We start from the raw sequence: 22,259 nt of genomic DNA, 5'->3' as shown, positions 1-22,259 counted from the left end.
TAAAGACCTAGCAACGGTGCCACTTCCAAACCCTAGTATTTCACAGACATTCCCTTTGTCTCCACCGATGGAGCAGAAAATCCTTTAGATCTAAAATCCCGTTTCTAAATATATTCTTCATCTCCTCTGTATTTAGTCTTATGTTCTATTAAACAAGGTATACAATCACTGGTTAAGGTGTATTCCAATTTTCCCCTGTTGAACGATTGTTTAAAATTCTAAAAGATTTGTCCAAGAAAATCAAAAGCAAATAAAGAAAACCTGGCCAGGGGAAATGAAATTCCAGTTTTTTCCAGCTAGGGTTTCCTAGCTGCAGATCGGGGTGGGGTTGTTCATTGTTGATGTTATTCTTTTCGGAGGTTTGAATTACTGAGCTGAACTTGGAGACCCACTCTGAAAACAAGTCCTGTAGCACTCAGGGCACTAAGATCACTGGGGCCGAGAACACCGGAGGGTGGAGCTCCATCCTGCTTTGGGTCTTTGCACGAGCTGGGCCCTGCTCAGAATGCAGTGACGCAACACCGCCTGTTAAAGGTAGCTGTGAAGGCAGTGCTGAGACATGGGCACGTTCATTCAACAAATACTGACGGGAAGACCCACTGTGTGCCAGCACTGTGTTCAAACAGTGGTAAGACAATCACCAAAATCAACTTTTCGTAAGTAGTAAATCATGGATTTGCCAATACATCAGACGACTAGGACCCCCAATTACTGATTAACCAAAAATTATTTTCAGTGCGTTATCTACAACATTTGTATCTAATTGTTCCACCCAATGTATTTTTTGAAATGACAGCTGTTGTGTACTTTGACTTTCAGATCTTTTACATCCGAAGTGTCAGGGACCTTATGAAAAGCAGCTGTGCCTATCTCTTCCACGTGTTTTCAGGGCACAGTGCCATTCCTCGTTTTAATTAGCAAGTTGCTGTCTTTGGTGGGAAAGTGGTGGAACCACGGGTGTGTTTTCACACACGCATCGGCCACGTGCCCAGGTGTGCTGCCCACACAACTCTCACACCTGCACACACGGGCACGCTGCAGTTCATCATGCCACCAAAAGTTTTACCTCCACCTTCACGTCCACAAATCCCGGACGACTTAACTTGCATATGGGAAAAGCCGAGCCATCTGCATGTAAAATGTTGAGCATCTGAGAAATTCTCAGGCATCTGAATGATAAAACACATTTTCTTTTCACCCTGCGAGGTAAACTATCTGGATTCTTTCTGCAAATAGCAACAGAATTGAGGTGACTCAATTGTACGTTTTTCTTATGGTTCATGATTCGTACAGAACTCATGGAAATTACAATGGATGCACAACCCATTTGCACATCATCTTGAAAAGTACTCAGGCACCTGTCACGTGAAGCACATTTTTTGTTTGCTTGTTTTACCCTATGTTGCAAACTATCTGGAAAATCAACTGCATCTCTCTCCCTTCCACTCAAGAAAACAATTCCTGGATCAAGACAAGTAAGACGAATTGAAAGACAAGAAGGAGAACTTGACCAACCTGGAAGTTTGTGCAGTTGAAAGGTAGAAACAGTAACATTTATAAAAACGCTTGACTCTGCTGACACGCGTGAGTCGGTAAGGATGTGAGACATTGCCCAGGTAATGACAATTTTTGATAACCTTGCTGAGACGTGAATCGCTCTAAACTTTTCAAATCGCGTCTAGAGAAGCTTTTGGTTCATTGGTAACTTGGAGAATTGGTCACTCAAAACATTGCTGCCATCTAGCAAATTGTACTGGACACAGTTAAGGTCACAGTAAGTACTGTCGCTGTCCTCACGACGCTGGCTCTCTTGTGGGGAGACAGACATTACCACACAGATAATTGGCTATAGTTATGAGAGGTACTGGGTGCTCAAGACCATGTGACAGTGGGACCTGCACGAATCTGAAGGGGGACCAGGAAGGTGATGAAGAAATGAAGAATGACTTCAATGAACTGAGGGGAGCACGGCCAGGTGGAGGGAGAGCCCGTCAGAGGCCCTGATATTGGGTGGAGCTTGACTCACCCAGGAACCAAAAGGAGGTCAGAGGACCACGCAGGGTGGAGACGATTGAGGAAAAAGCAGAAGGCGGGCCACTCAGGGCCTCCAGGCCATCCAAGAGCTGTGGACCGGCACCTTGCCCTTTGTGACCCTGACCAGCTGGCCAATGTCGGTAACAGACAGAGACGTGAGGAACAGGTAACAACAACACGCCAGTTGAGAACTTTTGCTTTTTTAGAAAAATCACCTTAGAAATAAGACTCACCCTCAGGATGCAGCAGGCGTGCCGAGTTTCTTCTTTCTCCAAATTCTGAAAAAGACAGGTGGAAATATTTAGTTTGATTTCCATTTCTCCACTGGATGCGTTTGTTATTCCTATTTTCACTTCTGTGTTTCCGTGTTTGTTGAGGTTTACGTGAAGACTCGATGCTATCGTTTCCACCCCCTGGAAAGACAGCAGCTTTTGCCCTCTCGCACTTTGAACGGGACAGTCCTCCGAAGACACAGAATAAAAGACAGCAGTAATTACAAGTGTGATTCAGAACAGAGAGCACTGGAATGGAAAATGCCGGCCTCCACGATCATAAAGCAAAACAGTCAAATAAATATATATTTTTCAGCTGAAGAGGAAATGAAGAGTGTCTCGGAACGTGATGGTCAGTTCATCTCCATCCCACGCGGGGAGGAGAGAGAGGAGGTGAGGTCCCTCAACGAAGAAGAGATCTGTAGGTCTTTTAAGATCCCCTCTCTCCTCTTACCGTGTACCATAAAACATAACGGCGATTTCATCACCTTGGCAGCAAACTGTGAGCTAATAAAAGAGCCTTGTTACAAAGATAATAAGACAAAGTCATAAATGACAGACGTGGGCTGAGTCCTGACGTTACACCCCAACTTCTCCAGCTCGACCGGGATCCGAGGCTCGTCCATTCAGTTAATTGCGTGGATGGCCACCAATCTGTCCTTGCCTGCTTGCTCTTTCTTCACATTCCAGGCTATTTCTGTCACCGGGGGTGCCTTGAAAAGGCAGATAGGAAATGTACACAGCATCAAGCCTTGCGACGTTGCCTTCGTGAGGTCTTTTTTCCCCTACTTCCTTCTAAGTTGGCTGTGAGGTAAGGAACCTTCCCACCACCAAGGCCTCACTGCTCCAGGTGTGGTCCTTGGACCAGCAACCCAAGCACCACTTGGGAGTTTATTAGAAATGCAGAGTCTCAGGTCCACGCCCAGACCTACTGCATTTTAACAAGACGCCCGGGTGATCTGTGTGCACATGGAGTTTGAGAAGCACCACCCTGGAGAACCTCAAGGCCCTGGTCAGTGCTTGAGACTTTCTCAGTCTTTCTGTGAAAAGACAGAGGATTCAGGGCACCCGTGGGCCCATTTGACCTTGTACCTACAGAGAAGAATTGCAGCCTAATTCCTGGGCAAGGATCACTGTCCTTTTAGACTTTTAAAGATTTGGAAACTCAAGTAGGAGGCTAAAAGAGTTTATATCCTATTTTCCTAGGAGGTCTTCCCTTCGGCGCTTAAAACCGTTCTAGAAGGCATAACACCGACCTCAGCGTGCCTGATACGGAAGTAGGGAAGTAGAGGTTTTCCCCCAGAGGACCCTGAGACACATGCTGTTTCTTTGCACAGTTATATAAACAGGCTGCCGTGTGGTTGTCTTAACGTTTCATTTAGATTCCTACCCCATTGGTTCAACGGTGGCAAATGATAGTAAACCAAATTCATGGTTCCGCCATGCCATGGTCCAGTCGTTTTGACGGTGGCAGAACGACCCCATCGGGGCTGTGCGCCTAATTAAGTACCTAGTCAATAACCCGCTCCCTCAGGACCAAGCCATTTGCTTTCTCCATCGTGGGAACAGGATCAAACTGGGCAGTGAATGTGGGCAGTTCCTGCAGGAAGAACTCATATGAGGTGAGGACGGATTGATTAGAATTAGTTATTTCAGAACCAGCGCTGGAGACGGCAGAGAGAAAGCGCTTTCCTTCCTCAGGTGATTCCAATAATCCTTCACAAAGGCGAGACAAGGACCACGTCCAGCTCGCCAGGGGCACACGCACGTGGACCATTTAGAGCAAGCATCCCAATGTGCGGGCGTGTGTGTCTCCAGGGAGGGCTCAGAAATTGGGGAACAGACCATCGTTGGTATGTTGGCATGCACACAGCTCACGGCTGCACGAGGTCTCTAATTGTTTTGCAGTGAGATAAGAGCTCTCCGTTTTATCCGGAGTCTCAGGACAGCTTACTGACTGCACTGTCTGGCTGTACAGCACATAATAGCATTGTTAGGGGAAATGTCAGCACAGGCACTGAAGGGTGGAAAAACATGAAATCAGGTTTCTCACATGACGAGGGCTTGGACAGTAGCTGGGCTTTTTTGCTCCCACTGAATGGGGCCGAGGATTCTTTTCAGGCTGATTCGATCAGACACCGCATAGTGTTTGTCCAGCCAACCCAGCGTGCAGTTAACACATTTTAACAAGTCACCTCCTCTTCCTCCTCCCAGAAAGAGGTCTGGGGCGGGCAGACACTTTACCAGTCGCTTCACAGAGAAATCGTTTTCATAACATCCCGAGCCTCCTAAGACTTCACGTTGTATTCTTACATCAGCCATCTGCTAGGGTAGACGCATCCATACGACATCTTCCGCTGGCACAATTAAAAGAGATTCTCTCCGTTCGAACCTTGTGTTACATTTACATTCAAAGTTACGTTGCTCTCTCTTTGCCCTTGCCCTCAAGGAATTGTGGGAATTCAAGTTAATAGGCTTTTAATGGTTCTGTGATAACTGTGATTATAAATTGTGAATCAGATTGCGGGAGCATCGAAGTTCAGCTGCATCTCATGCAAAGACATCACCGTTGCTTTTGATCCTCGGTTGAAATTTGGTTTCCAGTGTTCAGACACCACCACTGTAAAAAAATAAAAAATAAAAGCCACCTCATTTGCTTTACAATTGCTTTGATAACAATTTTAAAGCCTTTAAACACACATTTTCCTTTTGATATATTAGCAGTATTTAGAAACACATCCTGTTGCTAAAAATTAAATTTCAAAGTCTACAATTGTATTTCCTGCTTCCTTTTAGACGCTGGGTTTATTTAAAACACATGCAACATGTTAGACACGTGTGTGCGCACACACACACACACTCACACGTACTCATGCGCTGCCTTCAACATTTCACTGCCAAATATTTAGAAATAAATTTTTACTGAGTTCTCTGAACATGTAATTACTGCTTTGAGGCTAGTTAATGAAAATATACTTTTCTTTGAAACATGTTGGCTCTACTAAATAAGCCTCTCCTTGTGAGTCCATAGATGAATCGATGGTGAGCCTCCTTGAAAAAAAGAGGCATTCTGATCATTGTTGCCAGATGTCTCAAGCAAGCCTGCCAAGCTGGGGCCAGAAACACAGCCTTAAAATAGTAGGCACGGAACTGCACCATCAGCCAATTAGGGCCCTTAGAGCAAATTAGCTCTCATTTCCCATTGGCCAGAGCAACTGTGACTTGTGCACGGACAGCCCGGGAACATTCCAGTGAGCATCTCCTACTGTGGCCAACTGTTGCTGGCATCCGAAAAGGCCGCAGAGAACAGTCAGACCCCAGTTTTAAAAAACTGCCGTGCTGAAACACCTCAACTCACTTCCCAGGAAGATCCCCACGGCCAATCCTGGAGAGCAGGGCATTGTCTAAGGCAAAATAAACCCTGTAGGTAGAATGGTTCCACATGGCAAAGCCCTCACAAAGTTGGCCTCTAGAGAGAAGGTTGTACTCTCAGGTAAGAGAGCCCTTACCTACAGGCCATCCTTAAGGAGAAATCAATGAGGTTGGTTCAGTGGGAAATCCACAAGAATGGAAGCTGAGTGATTGAGCAACAGACAGTACATGATCTCCAGTTGGAGGTTGCATTCAACATCAATTTTAAAAGAGACATTTGAACAAAAAGCCACGGGAAGCATCGAACCCTTAAAGACCAGTTCATCTCTAAGGAACAAAGGACCACTGAAGCAGAAAGTCGCATCTACAAAGGTCACCTCTTGGTAACACATACCCCACTGGGCAGTCGGGAGCACTTTAGACCCTGTCCAGTGGCGCTGCCAGCACTGACAGCAAAGAGTGATTTTGTTGCAACAGCTCTCCAAAAGCCTTAAAAACATCCATGCTTATGATCCAGTCATTTTACTTCTGAAAATGTACCACAAGAAAATACCCACATGTTTGCACAAAGATGTAGCCCGAAGTGCACTCATTATACTATTTGTTAGAGAAAAAAAAAATTGAAACATAGAGTCGAACCCAATGCAGTCATGAAAAACATAGAAGAATGACAACAGAAAAGTGTTTACATTGCATTGTACAGTCAAAAAGAAAGGTAAATACTTCTACAGGATGATCCTCTTTTGTAAAAATGTACATACATATTCATGGAAAGTGGAAAGTTACACTAAAATTTTAGAATTAATTGAATTTCTTTTTTTCCTTCATTGAGCTTTTCCAAATTTCCATGATGAGCACGCATTGTTATTGTGGTAGGAAATAAAGCTAAAAGAATTTAAAAAGAAGGTATAGCAAAGCAAGTAATGCATGATCAATGTCTTGCAGTTCAGGCCTGGACAAGGAGAAGGGCAGGTAAATTAAGCTATAAAGTATACAGAATCCGTGATGTCTGCTTAGAGCAGAGAGGGCTAGACTGACTATGGTCAAATCATGAATTTACACGTGTTCCAGGAAAGTGTTTTACAGGCAATCCTCCACATTGCATTAGGTGCTGAAGGTACCATGGTCAATTATCAGTGGTTCATACTCTAGAGGGCGCACGGCCTGAATGAGGAATGCGTCCACACTTCCAAAGAAGCATTTCATTCCACCCTGGTGGCAGGCAAAGTTCCCCCGTCAGCTCTAGTGGAATCCACCTTAATAAGCTTTGCATTATGGAAAGTAAAATCATATAAAGCTTAAAGTCAGCAGCAGCCTGACCCTTGGCCTTAACCCAGACTTTTAAGAGTAAGACCTTGAAGTCAAACAGTGAGGAATAATGCAGTTCCAAGTTCCAGCAGTAGCTCTGGAAGCTCTCTAGCTGCTGAGGTCTTTAAGCAGGAATGCTAAGACATGCTCAAACGTCTTCACGGGCTCTTCTGAATACAATCTGGAACTGTCAGTGCTTCACATCCTCAGGAATCAGACCCCAAAACGGTAGATCAGGCCAATTTGGGATACCCCTCCTCTCCACTACTGAAAAGCTTTTGCCATGATTTCTTTGATACAAGTGTTAATTTTTATGGTTAATATATCACCTGACAGACTTCCACCTGACAGGGGGTTAAGGCAGGCCCCAAGGGCACTGGCCAAGTGATCAAGGCCAAGGCTCAGTCCTAAGGACCAGAGGTGATAACTTCCATATTTAATTCATTCCATTATTAATCAATATCATTTAAAGTAACATATTTCTCTGTTAAACAAAATAGGCATTTTCATCCTGCATCTTTGTTGACCATGCTTTCTGGATTTTAGTGCAGTTGGACTCTTCGGTCTGAAAAAATTGCCAACCTCTGTTCTAACCCAATCCAGTGGAGGAAAACAGAGTTTTTAAAAGTGTATCTTGAATTATCTGTTGTGTGTTCTCTAAGTTGTACAGTGAAGTAAAAGCCACCTGAATGCTAGTACCTCAATATTCCTCAATATTCTCAATATTTCTCTGCAGGACAAAACTTCCAACATTTAGAAATGTATAAGCACTGGCAAAAACCCTGGGGAATCCCACGCAGGGATGGCGTCTGGAGGCAGTGCTGGCCGGTGGGTGAGAACGCAGCATGGGACGCTTGCAGCCCAGCACCGCCACTTGGTGTGCGACCTTGAGCGAGTTACTTAATCTCTTTGTGCATCAGTTTTACCACCTGTAACATAGTACCTACCGCTTTGGGTTATTGTAAGGATTGAAGCTGTTGATACAGGTCAAATGCACACAAAAAAGTGCCTGACACACAGTTAGGTGGAAATAAATGTTAGCTCTTTTGACTATATGTTACTGGTCCCCCAAAGTGCATGAATTTTGTCAAGAGGCCCATGGGAACTCAGTGGCGGTGAGGGCAGAAGGAGGAGGGGGCCTAGGAAATCAGAGATGGGCAGGACCAGAGCTAAGGACCCGTTCTGAGGCCTCTCCATAGAGTCGGGGCTTTGGGATGTAAAGGAGGCTGTGGCAGAGGTAGATGCTCTCCGGGCCAACCAGAAAAGCCCACCAAGAAGACATCCTAATTCTCAAAGATGGCTTCTCCAGGATTCTCCCAGGCCCTGACCTTGGATTCTGCCTCTCATTCTCTTCCTGGTTCAGACATGAGACCCCCTGCAGCTGGCATCTGTTCTTCTTATGACTTGGAGGTAGTGGGGTGCAGCCAGGTGGCATGTGAGTGGGTTGAGGGCGAGGAACAGTGCTGTGCAGAAGGGGCCCCCCAAGCACCACACGGGGAGCCTGTCTCAAAGGCAAATATGGATTCTGTACAGCTTTGCTAATGGAAAGGCTTGCTTCAGTCTGAATTGAGGTCTTCCAAGCAAAATCACCAGCAGTGACAGGCTCTTCAATATGGGATCTAGCCACAGGCCAAAGATCAAGCTTCACTGAACCAGAGAGAGGGAAAAAATGACAGTCAGACATCTTCTTTTTCCGCACACAGACTGTAATCAGCTCTCCACAAGGTCATCCTGGAACTCCAAGGACAGTCCAGACCCTCCTGGCTCTCCTCAGTAATGGACGGAGGCAATGGTGCAGATAATCCAGCCAAATGGTGGGTAGTCCAAAAGCCATTTCCATTTGGCCTTGGGAGAAGTTTCCGTGCTCATTCTGAGTGTGGGTGTATGCGAGCCTCCCTGCCAGATCTGGGGCGCACGTTGAGGTCTGGGCAGGTCCCAAGCTGAGGTTACCCTCAGAGGGAGGCATCTCCCAGCAGCAGCTGTGTGGACTGTGGCCACTGCAGAGCACGGGCGGCTTTGCCGGCAGTTCAGGATGGGATGTGGGTAGGGGTTCTCCACCTGCCCCCTTCCCTGGTCCATTCTCCATCCTTGTCTGACTTGTCCAGAGGGCTGACCCTGCCAACAGCATCACCTGGGCTCCTTTGCCTTCTGGCTTTCTGGCAGGTTTGAGTGATAGGACGCGGGAGAAGAGAAAGGTGGGAAAACCTGGGATATCTCTTCCCTACTTCCTTCCTGTTCTGGCATAATTTCCCTGGTAACCTCTATTTTCCTTCCATCTCTGCCCTGGTTCCAGTCTTCACTGAGCTCCAGAACACCACTCCCTCCTTTATGCCTTTGGTCCCCTGGTGGTAGGGACGAAGGCTTGTAGTCCCACGTGGGTTCATGAGTGATGCCTTCATTAATACATTTTCACTAAACCGTCTGGAGCGAGCTCTGTTTCCCGCTGAACCCTGGCGGACAGAAGGTGGTACAGGATGGGGCTGAAGTTGGAGCTGGAGCTGAGAGCCTGCGAGGGCTGAAGCAGAGAGGCATCTCAATACCTGCTCAGAGCACAGCCCCTCCCTGCATCTGACTGAAGCCCACTGCCCCTCTTTGTGTAGAGGCTGCTTGGCTCTGCCTAGCCTGCCCCCCCCATTCCAGACAAGTGGCATCAGGTACAACCCACCTGAATAATTCAGTGTTGGAGGCCAAGCCATCTCTTCCTTGTGGCCATCTGGGATGACCAACTTCCCTCGGAAATGGAGACATCACATTTTAAAAGGAGAGACTTACATGTGGAATCTAGAAAAATGGTACAGATGAACCTATTTTCAGAGCAGGAATAGAGACGCAGATGTAGAGAACGGATGTGTGGACACAGGGCAGAGGAGAAAGGAGGGTGGGATGAATTGGGAAATTGGGATTGACATATATACACTGCCGTGTGTAAAACAAGTAGCTAGCGGGAACCTGCTGTATAGCACAGGGAGCTCAGCTGGGTGCTCTGTGATAACCTAGATGAGTGAGATGGGGGGGGGAGGCAGGTCCAAGGGGGAGGGGATATATGGATACATATAGCTGATTCACTTCATTGTACAGCAGAAACTAACACAACATTGTAAAGCGACTATACCCCAATCAAAAAAAAAAAAAGATAAAAGGAGCAACTTACCCAACATCCTTGAATTTTCCTTCTGAGCCCCCTTCTCTAATCCTGTCCTCTAAAAACTGGGATTGGGATTGGTTGAGAGGCTCTTTCATTGATCACCAGTTCTTTGACATTGACCCTGACCCTATCTTCTATAATCACTACCCGCATTCTTTCTCCTTAGTCTGCTCAACTTTCTGGCTTCCCGTTGGTTGAAGCCATAGCTGCTCCAACTCTGCCTCTGTGACAATCCATTTGCTTGTTCTATTGCTGGACAATTCAGTTGTTTCTGATAGATCTAACATCTAGTTGTATTGCAGAGCTTCTGGCCTCTGTGAATGGCACCACCATCCATCCAGTTCCACACACCAAAGGCTTGGGTGTCATCCTCGTACTGTCCTTTCTTCCACTCCCCAAATCCAAGCCATCCCCGAGTCTTGGCATATCTCTCTAATCCACCCACCTCTCTTGAACTCTGCTTCCAACACCCTGGTTTAAGTCACACTACTTCTCAACTGGGTGGCTGCCTCCCTCCAGGAATCCCCACATCCACACCGCCCTCCTCACCAAGCCATCCTGCACCCCGTGGGCTTTGAAAATGTAAATCAAACCATGTCAACTCTTAAAGCCCCTTCAGAGGTCTCCACTACGCTGAGCACAAAGACAGTCTTTCCTGGATCCAGAGACCCCTGGCCGCTCTGGCCCCTGCCCGTGCCTCTGGCTGCATCTCGCACCATCTTCCCCTCCCTTTCTGCATTCCCTCCACAGACCTCCACCTGCTCCCATTGACCTTAGTACACTGCTCTGCCCCATGCCCACCTTTACCCCTTCATCTCCCTGACTCCTATTCATCCTTCAGATCTTAAACATCACGCCCTCTAGACCAAGTCGGTTCGCCCAGGTAAGTGTAGAAACCTGAACCTTCCTTCAAAGCTCCCATCACAGTTTGTAATATGTCATGTGTTCTACTAGCTTCATAAACCCAGGAATTACCTTTGGTTTTGCTCTCACCCCCACATCCTGGTACACGGCAGGTGCTTAATACTCCTGAATAAATGACAGGTTTTTTCTACTAAAAATATGCTACAGACAAATTTCTGGGTCAACATGGCCAATTTACCACATGCTTCTATTTCCTCTCCTTCTGGAATCCCTCCAATAAAGGAATTTTTCAAAGGTGTAGACCCACAAGAGCGAAGAGCACTAAAGAAGAGACAATAAGGAAAGAAGGATTCAGCAGATTTTTTTTGGAATATACAAAGCAGGTGGAAAAACAGTAGCGGATGCAGCAAAGAGCAGCAGCTACATCTCAGGTGCCACTAGGAAGTTAGCCAGGTGACACACACAGAACTGGGAGACACAAATAGTGTGGAAAGTGGGGGCAGGGCAAGTCAGGGGCTGAAAACAGAGGATTGGTTGAAAATTTGTAGACAGAAGGTTAAACCCTCACTCCTTTCCCACCCTCTGTAGCCAAGCAACTATTCCTCCCATCTCCACTCTGACATCACCAGCAGGCGAGCAGAGGCTTATCCTCCAGATAAAATGAACCTGAGAGCCTTCACAGGTGAGACATGAGACATGGAGGTGAAGGAGCACAGGACTAAAAATGGGCAATTGAGTGAAAGGCTAATAATCACAGTTAATCTGGAGAAAAGCCCTTAGGCACAGGGACGCAACTTCTGGCAGCCACAAGTTGGCCGGAGCACACTGAATGGTCTCCAGACAGGGGCGGGGCACAGACAGAGTCCATTACAATGAACACGTGTGATGTGACAGCCGCACTTTGATCCTGGATCAGCAAAAGAAGAAAGGCAGCTATAAAGGATGACATGAGACCATTGGGGAATTCAAATACAGACTCTATATTGGATTTTATTTTATGATAATAATATTATGCAAACATAGGTGAATGTCCTTGTTCTGAGAAGAGCTATGCTGAAGTATTTAGGATGGAGGCATCACAATACCTGTACCTTCCAAATATTCAACAAAGGAAATTATACTCACATAGATATATATGTGAATATATGCATAGAGAGAGAGAAATATAAGTGGATGGATGGATGATAGACCAACTGACCAGGAGAGAAAAAGACAAAATCAGAGGAAGCTGATGTGGCAAAACGTTAATAATAATGAGGCTAGGTGTGGAGTATTCAGGTGTTTGTTGTTCTGTTCTTAAGGTTTTTTTAATAGTAGGCTTGAAATTTTTCAAAATAAAACAGAAAAAAAAAAAAAAAAAGGAATCCAAGTAGCATAACCACTTCTCAGCAGCAGCACTGAAAGCTAAAACCAATAACAAGGGTGCCTTATTCTGAATGACTTTTCAATTCAGGTTTCTATTCCCAGCCAAACTATCTTCCCAAATAGTAAGGGTAAAACAAATATATTTTTACCACATGCAAGAACTCAACACTTTTATATCCCATGTAAATTTTCTCAGGAAACTATTGAAATATGTGCTTCGAACTACACAGATGGGATGCGGGAAATAGCAGGAGAAAGAAGGGAAGACACAAGATGCAGTGGTGCAAAGAAACATCCACTCCAGACTGGAGCAGGAGGATATTGGGCTTCTGCAAAAAGAAGAAAAACAAAACAAAACAAAAAAGAACCTTATGCCTGCCCCAGTGGAGCTTGTTATCAGTAAACACGTAGCAGGGCATTAAGGAAAATGTAGTGATGATAGTACATAGAAAACTGAGCAAATGTAAAGTTGATGTCACTGTTAACTCCAGAAAAAAAAAAAAAAGTATTCCGGAAAATAGACAAGGGACTAGAGCACGTCTGGCTCAGCAGCTGACAACATTTGTAAAGTTACAACAGACAAAACACTGGCTGTTTATTTAACCAAAACTATTCGAGGGTGGGGGTGGGGAGTGTGTAGAAAAGTAGGGAGTTGTTGTAATTAAGTCCTCACATGTCTGATTTAACATGTCTGGAAATTAAAAGATGTTAAAAAATGATTAATCAAGAAAGAGCCATCCAGGGCTTCCCTGGTGGCGCAGTGGTTGGGAGTCTGCCTGCTGATGCAGGGGACACGGATTCATGCCCCAGTCCGGGAAGATCCCACATGCCGCAGAGAGGCTGGGCCTGTGAGCCATGGCCGCTGAGCCTGCGTGTCCGGAGCCTGTGCTCCGCAATGGGAGAGGCCACAGCAATGAGAGGCCCGCATACCGCAAAAAAAAAAAAAAAAAGAAAAAGAAAAAGCCATCCCAAACAACGGAGCAGAGAGGCTCAGACAGATATTTGGATATCCATGTTCATAGCAGCATTTGCAGCAGCCCAAAGGTGGAAACAACCTAAATTCACAGGCAGATGAATGCATAAACAAAATGTGGCATATACGTACAATGGAATATTACTCAACCTTAAGAAGGAAGGAAGCTCTGACACCTGCTGCAACATGGATGAGTTCTGAAGACTTTATGCTCGGTGAGATAAGCTGGTCACAAAAGGACAAATATTGTGGTTCCACTTCTATGAGATACCTAGAATAGGCAAATTCATAGAGACAGAAAATAGAGGTTATGAGGGGCTGAGGGGATGGGGGAGTGGAGAGCTATTGTTTAATGGGCACAGAGTTTCTGTTTGGGAAGGTAAAAAAGCTGTGGAGTTGGATGGTGGTGATGGTCCCACAACATTGTGGATGTGCTTAACGCCACTGAACTGCACACTTAAAAATGGATTAAAAGAAATATTTGTGTAAGAATAATATTTGGAGTTACAGTGGTAACCAACACAAGCAACAGCTGGGAGTTGTGAGCACTTACCTGGAAGTGATATGGGGAGACGGGAGGAACGTGGCCAGAGACTGCTCCTTTTTATTACAGCCCTTTTTGCACTGTTTGACTTTAAAAGGTACAGTGTTCACATTCCTACAGGCCTGCTTTAAATACTTTCTGTACATGCTCATTTAATTCTCATACCACCACAAGGTAGGTGACTGTTCCACATTTTGAAAGGAAGAAAACAGATCGAGGGAGGTGGAGAGGGCTCCAGCCCAGGCAGGCTGACTCCAGAATCCCTGCTCTTAATCATTCTACTTTGCTGCCTTTAATGCATGTGTATTACCGTGACACAAGTAAAAAATTACTTTAAAAAATATGCTTGTATACATATTTTATGTGCTAGTGTGAGAATATCAGATTCCTGGGAGTGGAACACCCCCAATTTCTACAAAAGATGAAATATGGCATTCAGTTCATCATGTGGGCATAAAAGCTACTGCAATAACACTGATACTGACATTATGCTCATTTTATTATGGAACTGAAGCACAGAAGCAAATGACTTGTCTTTGTATTATAATTTTTTAAAACATCTTTATTGGAGTATAATTGCTTTACAATGGTGTGTTAGTTTCTGCTTTATAACAAAGTGAATCAGCTATACATATACATATATCCCCATATCTCCTCACTCTTGCGTCTCCCTGCCACCCTCCCTATCCCATCCCTCTAGGTGGTCACAAGGCACCAAGCTGATCTCCCTGCGCTATGTGGCTGCTTCCCACTAGCTATCTACTTTATATTTGGTAGTGTATATATGTCCATGCCACTTTCTCACTTTGTCCCAGCTTACCCTTCCCCATCCCTGTGTCCTCAAGTCCACTCTCTACGTCTGCATCTTTATTCCTGTCCTGCACCTAGGTTCTTCGGAACCATTATTTTTTTAGATTCCATATATATGTGGTAGCATACGGTATTTGTTTTTCTCTTTCTGACTTACTTCACTCTGTATGACAGACTCTAGCTCCATTCACCTCACTACAAATAACTCAATTTCGTTTCTTTTTATGGCTGGGTAATATTCCATTGTATATATGTGCCACATCTTCTTTATCCAGTCATCTGTCGATCGACACTTAGGTTGCTTCCATGTCCTGGCTATTGTAATTAGAGCTGCAAGGAACAATGTGGTACACAACTCTTTTTGAATTATGGTTTTCTCAGGGTATATGCTCAGTAGTGGGATTGCTGGGTCGTATGGTAGTTCTATTTTTAGTTTTTTAAGGAACCTCCATACTGTTGTTCTCCATAGGGGCTGTATCAATATACATTCCCACCAACAGTGCAAGAGGGTTCCCCTTTCTCAACACCCTCTCCAGCATTTATTCTTTGTAGATTTTTTGATGATGGCTATTCTGACTGGTGTGAAGTGATACCTCATTGTACTTTTCATTTGCATTTCTCTAATGATTAGTGATGTTGAGCATCCTCTCACGTGTTTGTTGGCAATCTGTATATCTTCTTTGGAGAAATGTCTATTTAGGTCTTCTGCCCATTTTTGGATTGGGTTGTTTGTTTTTTTGATATTGAGCTGCATGAGCTGCTTGTAAAATTTGGAGATTAATCCTTTGTCAGTTGCTTCATTTGCAAATATTTTCTCCCATACTGAGGGTTGTCTTTTCGTCTTGTTTATGGTTTCCTTTGCTATGCAATACCTTTTAAGTTTCATTAGGTCCCATTTGTTTATTTTTGTTTTTATTTCCATTTCTCTAGGAGGTGGGTCAAAAAGGATCTTGCTGCAATTTATGTGATAGAGTGTTCTGCCTATGTTTTCCTCTAAGAGTTTTATAGTGTCTGGTCTTACATTTAGGTCTTTAATCCATTTTGAGTTTATTTTTGTTTATGGTGTTAGGGAGTGTTCTAATTTCATTCTTTTATATGTAGCTGTCCAGTTTTCCCAGCACCACTTATTGAAGAGGCTGTCTTTTCTCCATTGTATATTCTTGCCTCCTTTATCAAAGATAAGGTGACCATATGTGCGTGGGTTTATCTCTGGGCTTTCTATCCTGTTCCACTGATCGATATTTCTGTTTTTGTGCCAGTACCATACTGTCTTGATTACCGTAGCTCTGTAGTAGTGTCTGAAGTCGGGAAGCCTGATTCCTCCAGCTCCGTTTTTCTTTCTCAAGACTGCTTTGGCTATTCGGGGTCTTTTGTGTTTCCACATGAATTGTAAATTTTTTTGTTCTAATTCTGTGAAAACTGCCATTGGTAGTTTGATAGGGATTGCATTGAACCTGCAGATTGCTTTGGGTAGTATAGTCACTTTCACAATGTTAATTCTTCCAATCCAAGAACGTGGTATATCTCTCCATCTGTATCATCTTTAATTTCTTTCATCAGTGTTTTATAGTTTTCTAGGTCTTTTGTCTCCTTAGGTAGGTTTATTCCTAGGTATTTTATTCTTTCTGTTGCCGTGGTAAACAGGAGTGTTTCCCAAATTTCTCTTGTATTATAATTTTTAACAGGTCTCCCTGGTTTTTGCAGCTCCCCCCGCAATTTTCCCTCTCAGCTCCCCTGTCACAGTGATCATCACCATAATGGTACCTGTGGAATAAAACACAAGAAAAATGAGCACGGAGACAGTAAATCAAGCTTCCTTTAGAAATAGAGGAAAACAATTTTTCAGTTAGAAAACATGTTGAAATATTATTTTTACAGTGAAAATAGTTACATCACAATTTAAAATTACATTTCCATTTGAAATGGAGTCGATTTGCACCACCTACTGGATAATACAGATCTATATATTCAGAGGTTTCAAAATTATAATACCACTTTTAAATTTTAGAGTTACATGTCTAGTTATCTTCAAGAGACCAGCCCCTTTGACACGCTGGAAATACCAAATGCTAATTTACTTCAGGGACCATTTTCTAAAACAAACTTTCTTTAAAAGCCAAATTTAATCATCTAGCTAAATTAACAAATTGTACAGCTGCTTATAAAAATGAAATGATTAAGCCAAATACATCAACCAAAGAGATAAAAATGTAAATTAGAAGCAAAACTGAAATCAGTACACATTATCAGTTGCTAACTCACTATTAAAAAAGAGGATTCAAACAGACAAATGGAAAATGGCAGGAAACATAAGCAAACAGGATAATAAACAGAACATAACTCAACATTAATTTAAAAAGAACTCACCCAATGAAAATTTGATAGTGTTTATATCCAAAGTAATAATCATTATCATGGCTTAAATACAGCCAAACATCAACACACAAAGTATTTGTATTTAGGTTTTTTGACATTTTAAAGGAAACATCGACAGAAAATTTCATGTTTCATTACAAAGTACTCCAAGACATAAATTTCTCAGACAGAATTTCAAGATGGCAGAGGAGATGTAGAGATCACCTTCCTCCCCACAAATACATCAGAAATACATCTACATGTGGAACAACTCCTAAAGAACACCTACTGACTGCTGGCAGAAGACCTCAGACTTCCCAAAAGACAAGAAACTCCCCATGTATCTGGATAGGGCAAAAGAAAAAAGAAAGAGACAAAAGAATAGGGATGGGACCTGCACCTCTGGGAGGGAACCATGAAGGAGGAAAAGTTTCCACACGCTAGGAATCCCCTTCACTGGCAGAGATGGGGGGTGGCAGCGGGGAAGCATTGGAGCCAGAGGACAGCGCAGCAACAGGGGTGCAGAGGGCAAAGTGGAGAGATTCCCGCACAGAGTATTCGTGCCAACCAGCACTCAACAGCCTGAGAGGCTTGTCTGTTCCCCCGCCGGGGCAGGCAGGGGCTGGGAGCTGAGGCTCAGGCTTCGGAGGTCGGATCCCAGGGAGAGGACTGGGGTTGGCAGCGTGAACATAGCCTGAAGGAGGCTAGTGCGCCACAGCTGGCCGGGAGGGAGTCCGGGAAAAAGTCTGGACCTGACTAAGAGGCAAGAGACCATTGTTTCAGGGTACGCGAGGAGAGGGTAGCAGAGCACCACCTAAACAGGCTCCAGAGAGGGGCGCAACCCGTGGCTATCAGCGCGGACCCCAGAGACGGACACGAAATGCTAAGGCTGCTGCTGCTGCAGCCACCAAGAAGCTTGTGTGCAAGCACAGGGCACTATCCACACCTCCCCTCCGGGGAGCCTGTGCAGCCCGCCACTGCCAGGGTCCCATTACCCAGGGGCAACTTCCCCAGGAGAACATACAGCACGTCTCAGGCTGGTGCAATGTCATGCCAGCCTCTGCTGCCGCAGGCTCTCCCTACATTCCATACCCCGCCCTCCCCGCGGCCTGAGTAAGCCAGAGCCCCTGAATCAGGTGCTACTCTAACCCCGTCCTGTCTGAGCGAAGAACAGATGCCCTCAGGCGACCTACACACAGAGGCAGGTCCAAATCCAAAGCTGAACCCCGGGAGCTGTGCGAACAAAGAAAAGAAAGGGAAATCTCTCCCAGCAGCCTCAGGAGGAGTGGATTAAATCTCCACAATCAACTTGATGTACACTGTATCTGTGGAATACCTGAATAGACAACAAATCATCCCAAACTCGAGGCGGTGGACTTTGGGAGCAACTGTAGACTTGGGGTTTGCTTTCTGCATCTAATTTGTTTCTGGTTTTATGTCTATCTTAGTTTAGTATTTAGAGTTTATTATCATTGGTAGATTTGTTTATTGATTTGGTTGCTCTCTTCCTTTTTTTATATATATAGATATATTTCTTTTTCCTTTTTCTCTTTTTGTGAGTGTGTATGTGTATGCTTCTTTGTGTTATTTTGTCTGTATAGGTTTGCTTATACCATTTGTCCTAGGGTTTTGTCTGTCCGCTTTTTTGTTTGTTTGTTTCTGGTTTTTTTAGTATAGTTTTTAGCATGTGTTATCATTAGTGGATCTGTTTTTTGGTTTGGTTGCTCTCTTCTTTCTTTCTTTTTCTCTTTTAAATTACTTTTAATTTTTTTTATTTTCAATAATTAAAAAATTTTTTTATTTTAGTAACTTAATTTTATTCTTTCTTTCTCTTTCTTTCTTCCTTCCTTTCTCTCTCTTTCTCTCTTTCTGCTTTCTTTCTTCTTTTTTCTTATCTCCCTTTTCTTCTGAGCCATGTGGCTGACAGGGTCTTGCTGCTCTGGCTAGGAGTCAGGCCTGTGTCTCTCAGGTGGGAGACCTGAGTTCAGGACATTGGTCCACTAGAGACCTCCCGGCTCCATATAATATCAAACAGCAAAAGCTCTTCCAGAGATCTCCATTTCATCACAAAGACAAGATCCAGCCTCATCCACCAGAACACAGGCACCAGTCCCCTCCACCAGGAAGCCCTACACAACCCACTGAACCAACCTTAGCCACGGGGAGCAGACACCAAAAACAACAGGAGCTACAAACTTGCAGCCTGGGAAAAGGAGACGCCAAACACAGTAAGTTAAGCAAAATGAGAAAACAGAGAAACACACAGCAGATGAAGGAGCAAGGTAAAAACTCACCAGACCAAACAAATGAAGAGGAAATAGGCAGTCTACCTGAAAAAGAATTCACAGTAATGATAGTAAACATGATCCAAAATCTTGGAAGTAGAATGGAGAAAATACAAGAAACGTTTAACAAGTACCTAGAAGAACTAAAGAGCAAATAAACAATGATGAACAACACAATAAATGAAAATAAAAATTATCTAGAAGGAATCAACAGCAGAATAACTGAGGCAGAAGAACAGATAAGTGATCTGGAAGATAAAATAGTGGAAACAACTACCACAGAGCAGAATAAAGAGAAAAGAATGAAGAGAATTGAGGACAGTCTCAGAGACCTCTGGGACAACATTAAATGCACCAGCATTTGAATTATAGGGGTTCCAGAAGAAGAGAAAAAGAAAGGGTCTGAGAAAATATCTGAAGAGATTATAGTTGAAAACTTCCCTAATATGGGAAAGGAAATAGTCAGTCAAGTCCAGGAAGCATAGACAGTCCCGTACAGGATAAATACAAGGAGAAACACGCCAAGATACATATTAATCAAATTATCAAAAATTAAATACAAAGAAAAAATATTAAAAGCAGCAAGGGAAAAACAACAAATAACATACAAGGGAATCCCCATAAGGTTAACAGCTGACCTTTCAGCAGAAACTCTGCAAGCCAGAAGGGAGTGGCAGGACATATTTAAAGTGATGAAAGGGAAAAACCTACAACCAAGATTACTCTACCCATTAAGGATCTCATTCAGATTTGACAGAGGAATGAAAACCTTTACAGATAAGCAAAAGCTAAGAGAATTCAGCACCACCAAACCAGCTCTACAACAAATGCTAAAGGAACTTCTCTAGACAGGAAACACAAGAGAAGGAAAAGACCTACAATAACAAACCCAAAACAATTAAGAAAATGGGAATAGGAACATACATATCGATAACTACCTTAAATGTAAATGGATTAAATGCTCCAACCAAAAGACATAGACTGGCTGAATGGAAACAAGAACAAGACCCGTATATATGCTGTCTACAAGAGACCCACTTCACACCTAGGGACACATACAGACTGAAAGTGAGGGGATGTAAAAAGATAGTCCATGCAAACGGAAATCAAAAGAAAGCTGGAGTAGCAATTCTCATATCAGACAAAATAGACTTTAAAATAAAAACTCTTACAAGAGACAAAGAAGGAAACTACCTAATGATCAAGGGATCAATCCAAGAAGAAGATATAACAATTGTAAGTAATTATGCACCCAACACAGGAGCACCTCAATACGTAAGGCAAATGCTAACAACCATAAAAGGGGAAATTGACAGTAACACAATCATAGTAGGGGACTTTAACATCCCACTTTCACCAATGGACAGATCATTCAAAATGAAAATAAATAAGGAAACACAAGCTTTAAAGGACACATCAGACCAGAAGGAATTAATTGATATTTATAGGACGTTTCATCCAAAAAAAAACAGAATACACTTTTTTCTCAAGTGCTCATGGAACATTCTCCAGGATAGATTATTTCTTGGGTCACAAATCAAGCCTTGGTAAATTTAAGAAAATTGAAATTGTATCAAGTATCTTTTCTGACCACAACGCTATGAGACTAGATATCAATTACAGGAAAAAATCTGTATAAAATACAAACACATGCAGGCTAAACAATACACTACTAAATAACCAAGAGATCACTGAAGAAATCAAAGAGGAAATCAAAAAACACCAAGAAACAAATGACAATGAAAACATGATGATGCAAGACCTATGGGATGTAGCAAAAGCATTTGTAAGAGGGAAGTTTATAGCAATACAATCCTACCTCAAGAAACAAGAAACATCCTAAATAAACAACCTAACCTTACACCTAAAGCAATTAAAGAAAGAAGAACAAAGAAACCCCAAAGTTAGCAGAAGGAAAGAAATCATAAAGATCAGATCAGAAATAAATGAAAAAGAAATGAGGGAAACAAAAGCAAAGATCAATAAAACTAAAAGCGTTTTTTTGAGAAGATAAACAAAATTGATAAACTGTTAGCCAGATTCATCAAGAAAAAAAGGGAGAAGACTCAAATCAATAGAATTAGAGATGAAAAAGGAGAAGTAACAACTGACACTGCAGAAATACAAAGGATCATGAGAGATTGCTACAAGCAACTATATGCCAATAAAATGGACAACTGGAAGAAATGGACAAATTCTTAGAAAAGCACAACCTCTGAGACTGAACCAGGAAGAAATAGAAAATATAAACAGACCAATCACAAGTAATGAAATTGAGACTATGATTAAAAATCTTCCAACAAATAAAAGCCCAGGACCAGATGGCTTCACAGGCGAATTCTATCAAACATTTAGAGAAGAGCTAACACCTATCCTTCTCAAACTCTTCCAAAATATAGCAGAGGGAGGAACACTCCCAAACACTTTCTACGAGGCCACCATCACCCTGACACCAAAACCAGACAAAGATGTCACAAAGAAATAAAACTACAGGCCGATATCACTGATGAAAATAGATGCAAAAATCCTCAACCAAATACTAGCAAACAGATTCCAACAGCACATTAAAAGGATCATACACCATGATCAAGTGGGGTTTATCCCAGGAATGCAAGGATTCTTCAATATATGCAAATCAATCAATGTGATAAACCATATTAACAAACTGAAGGAGAGTACCCTCAGTATGGGAGAAAATATTTGCAAATGAAGCAACTGACAAAGGATTAATCTCCAAAATTTACAGGCAGCTCATGCAGCTCAATATCAAAAAAAGACACAACCCAATCCAAAAATGGGCAGAAGACCAAAATAGAAATTTCTCCAAAGAAGAGATACAGATTACCAACAAACACATGAAAGGATGCTCAACATCACTAATCATTAGAGAAATGCAAATCAAAACTACAATGAGATATCACCTGACACCAGT

At 43.2% G+C, this 22,259-nt stretch overlaps 1 long non-coding RNA gene across 1 annotated transcript in view; it reads right to left on the bottom strand.

Annotated features, from left to right (window-relative positions):
* Nucleotides 1–16,318: 16,318 nt before the first annotated feature.
* The window catches only part of LOC112403867 (uncharacterized), an 18,540-nt gene continuing 12,599 nt past the window's right edge, over nt 16,319–22,259 (bottom strand). The window contains exon 4 of the long non-coding RNA XR_003003997.1: nt 16,319–16,451. This is a non-coding gene — a long non-coding RNA (uncharacterized LOC112403867). The remainder of the gene's footprint in view (nt 16,452–22,259) is intronic.

This window comes from Neophocaena asiaeorientalis, unplaced genomic scaffold, assembly GCF_003031525.2.
Source record: "Neophocaena asiaeorientalis asiaeorientalis breed wild unplaced genomic scaffold, Neophocaena_asiaeorientalis_V1.1 scaffold108, whole genome shotgun sequence".
NCBI lineage: Eukaryota > Metazoa > Chordata > Mammalia > Artiodactyla > Phocoenidae > Neophocaena > Neophocaena asiaeorientalis.
Note: the sequence above shows the minus strand (reverse complement) of the source record. Positions and strands in the feature narration are given on the sequence as shown.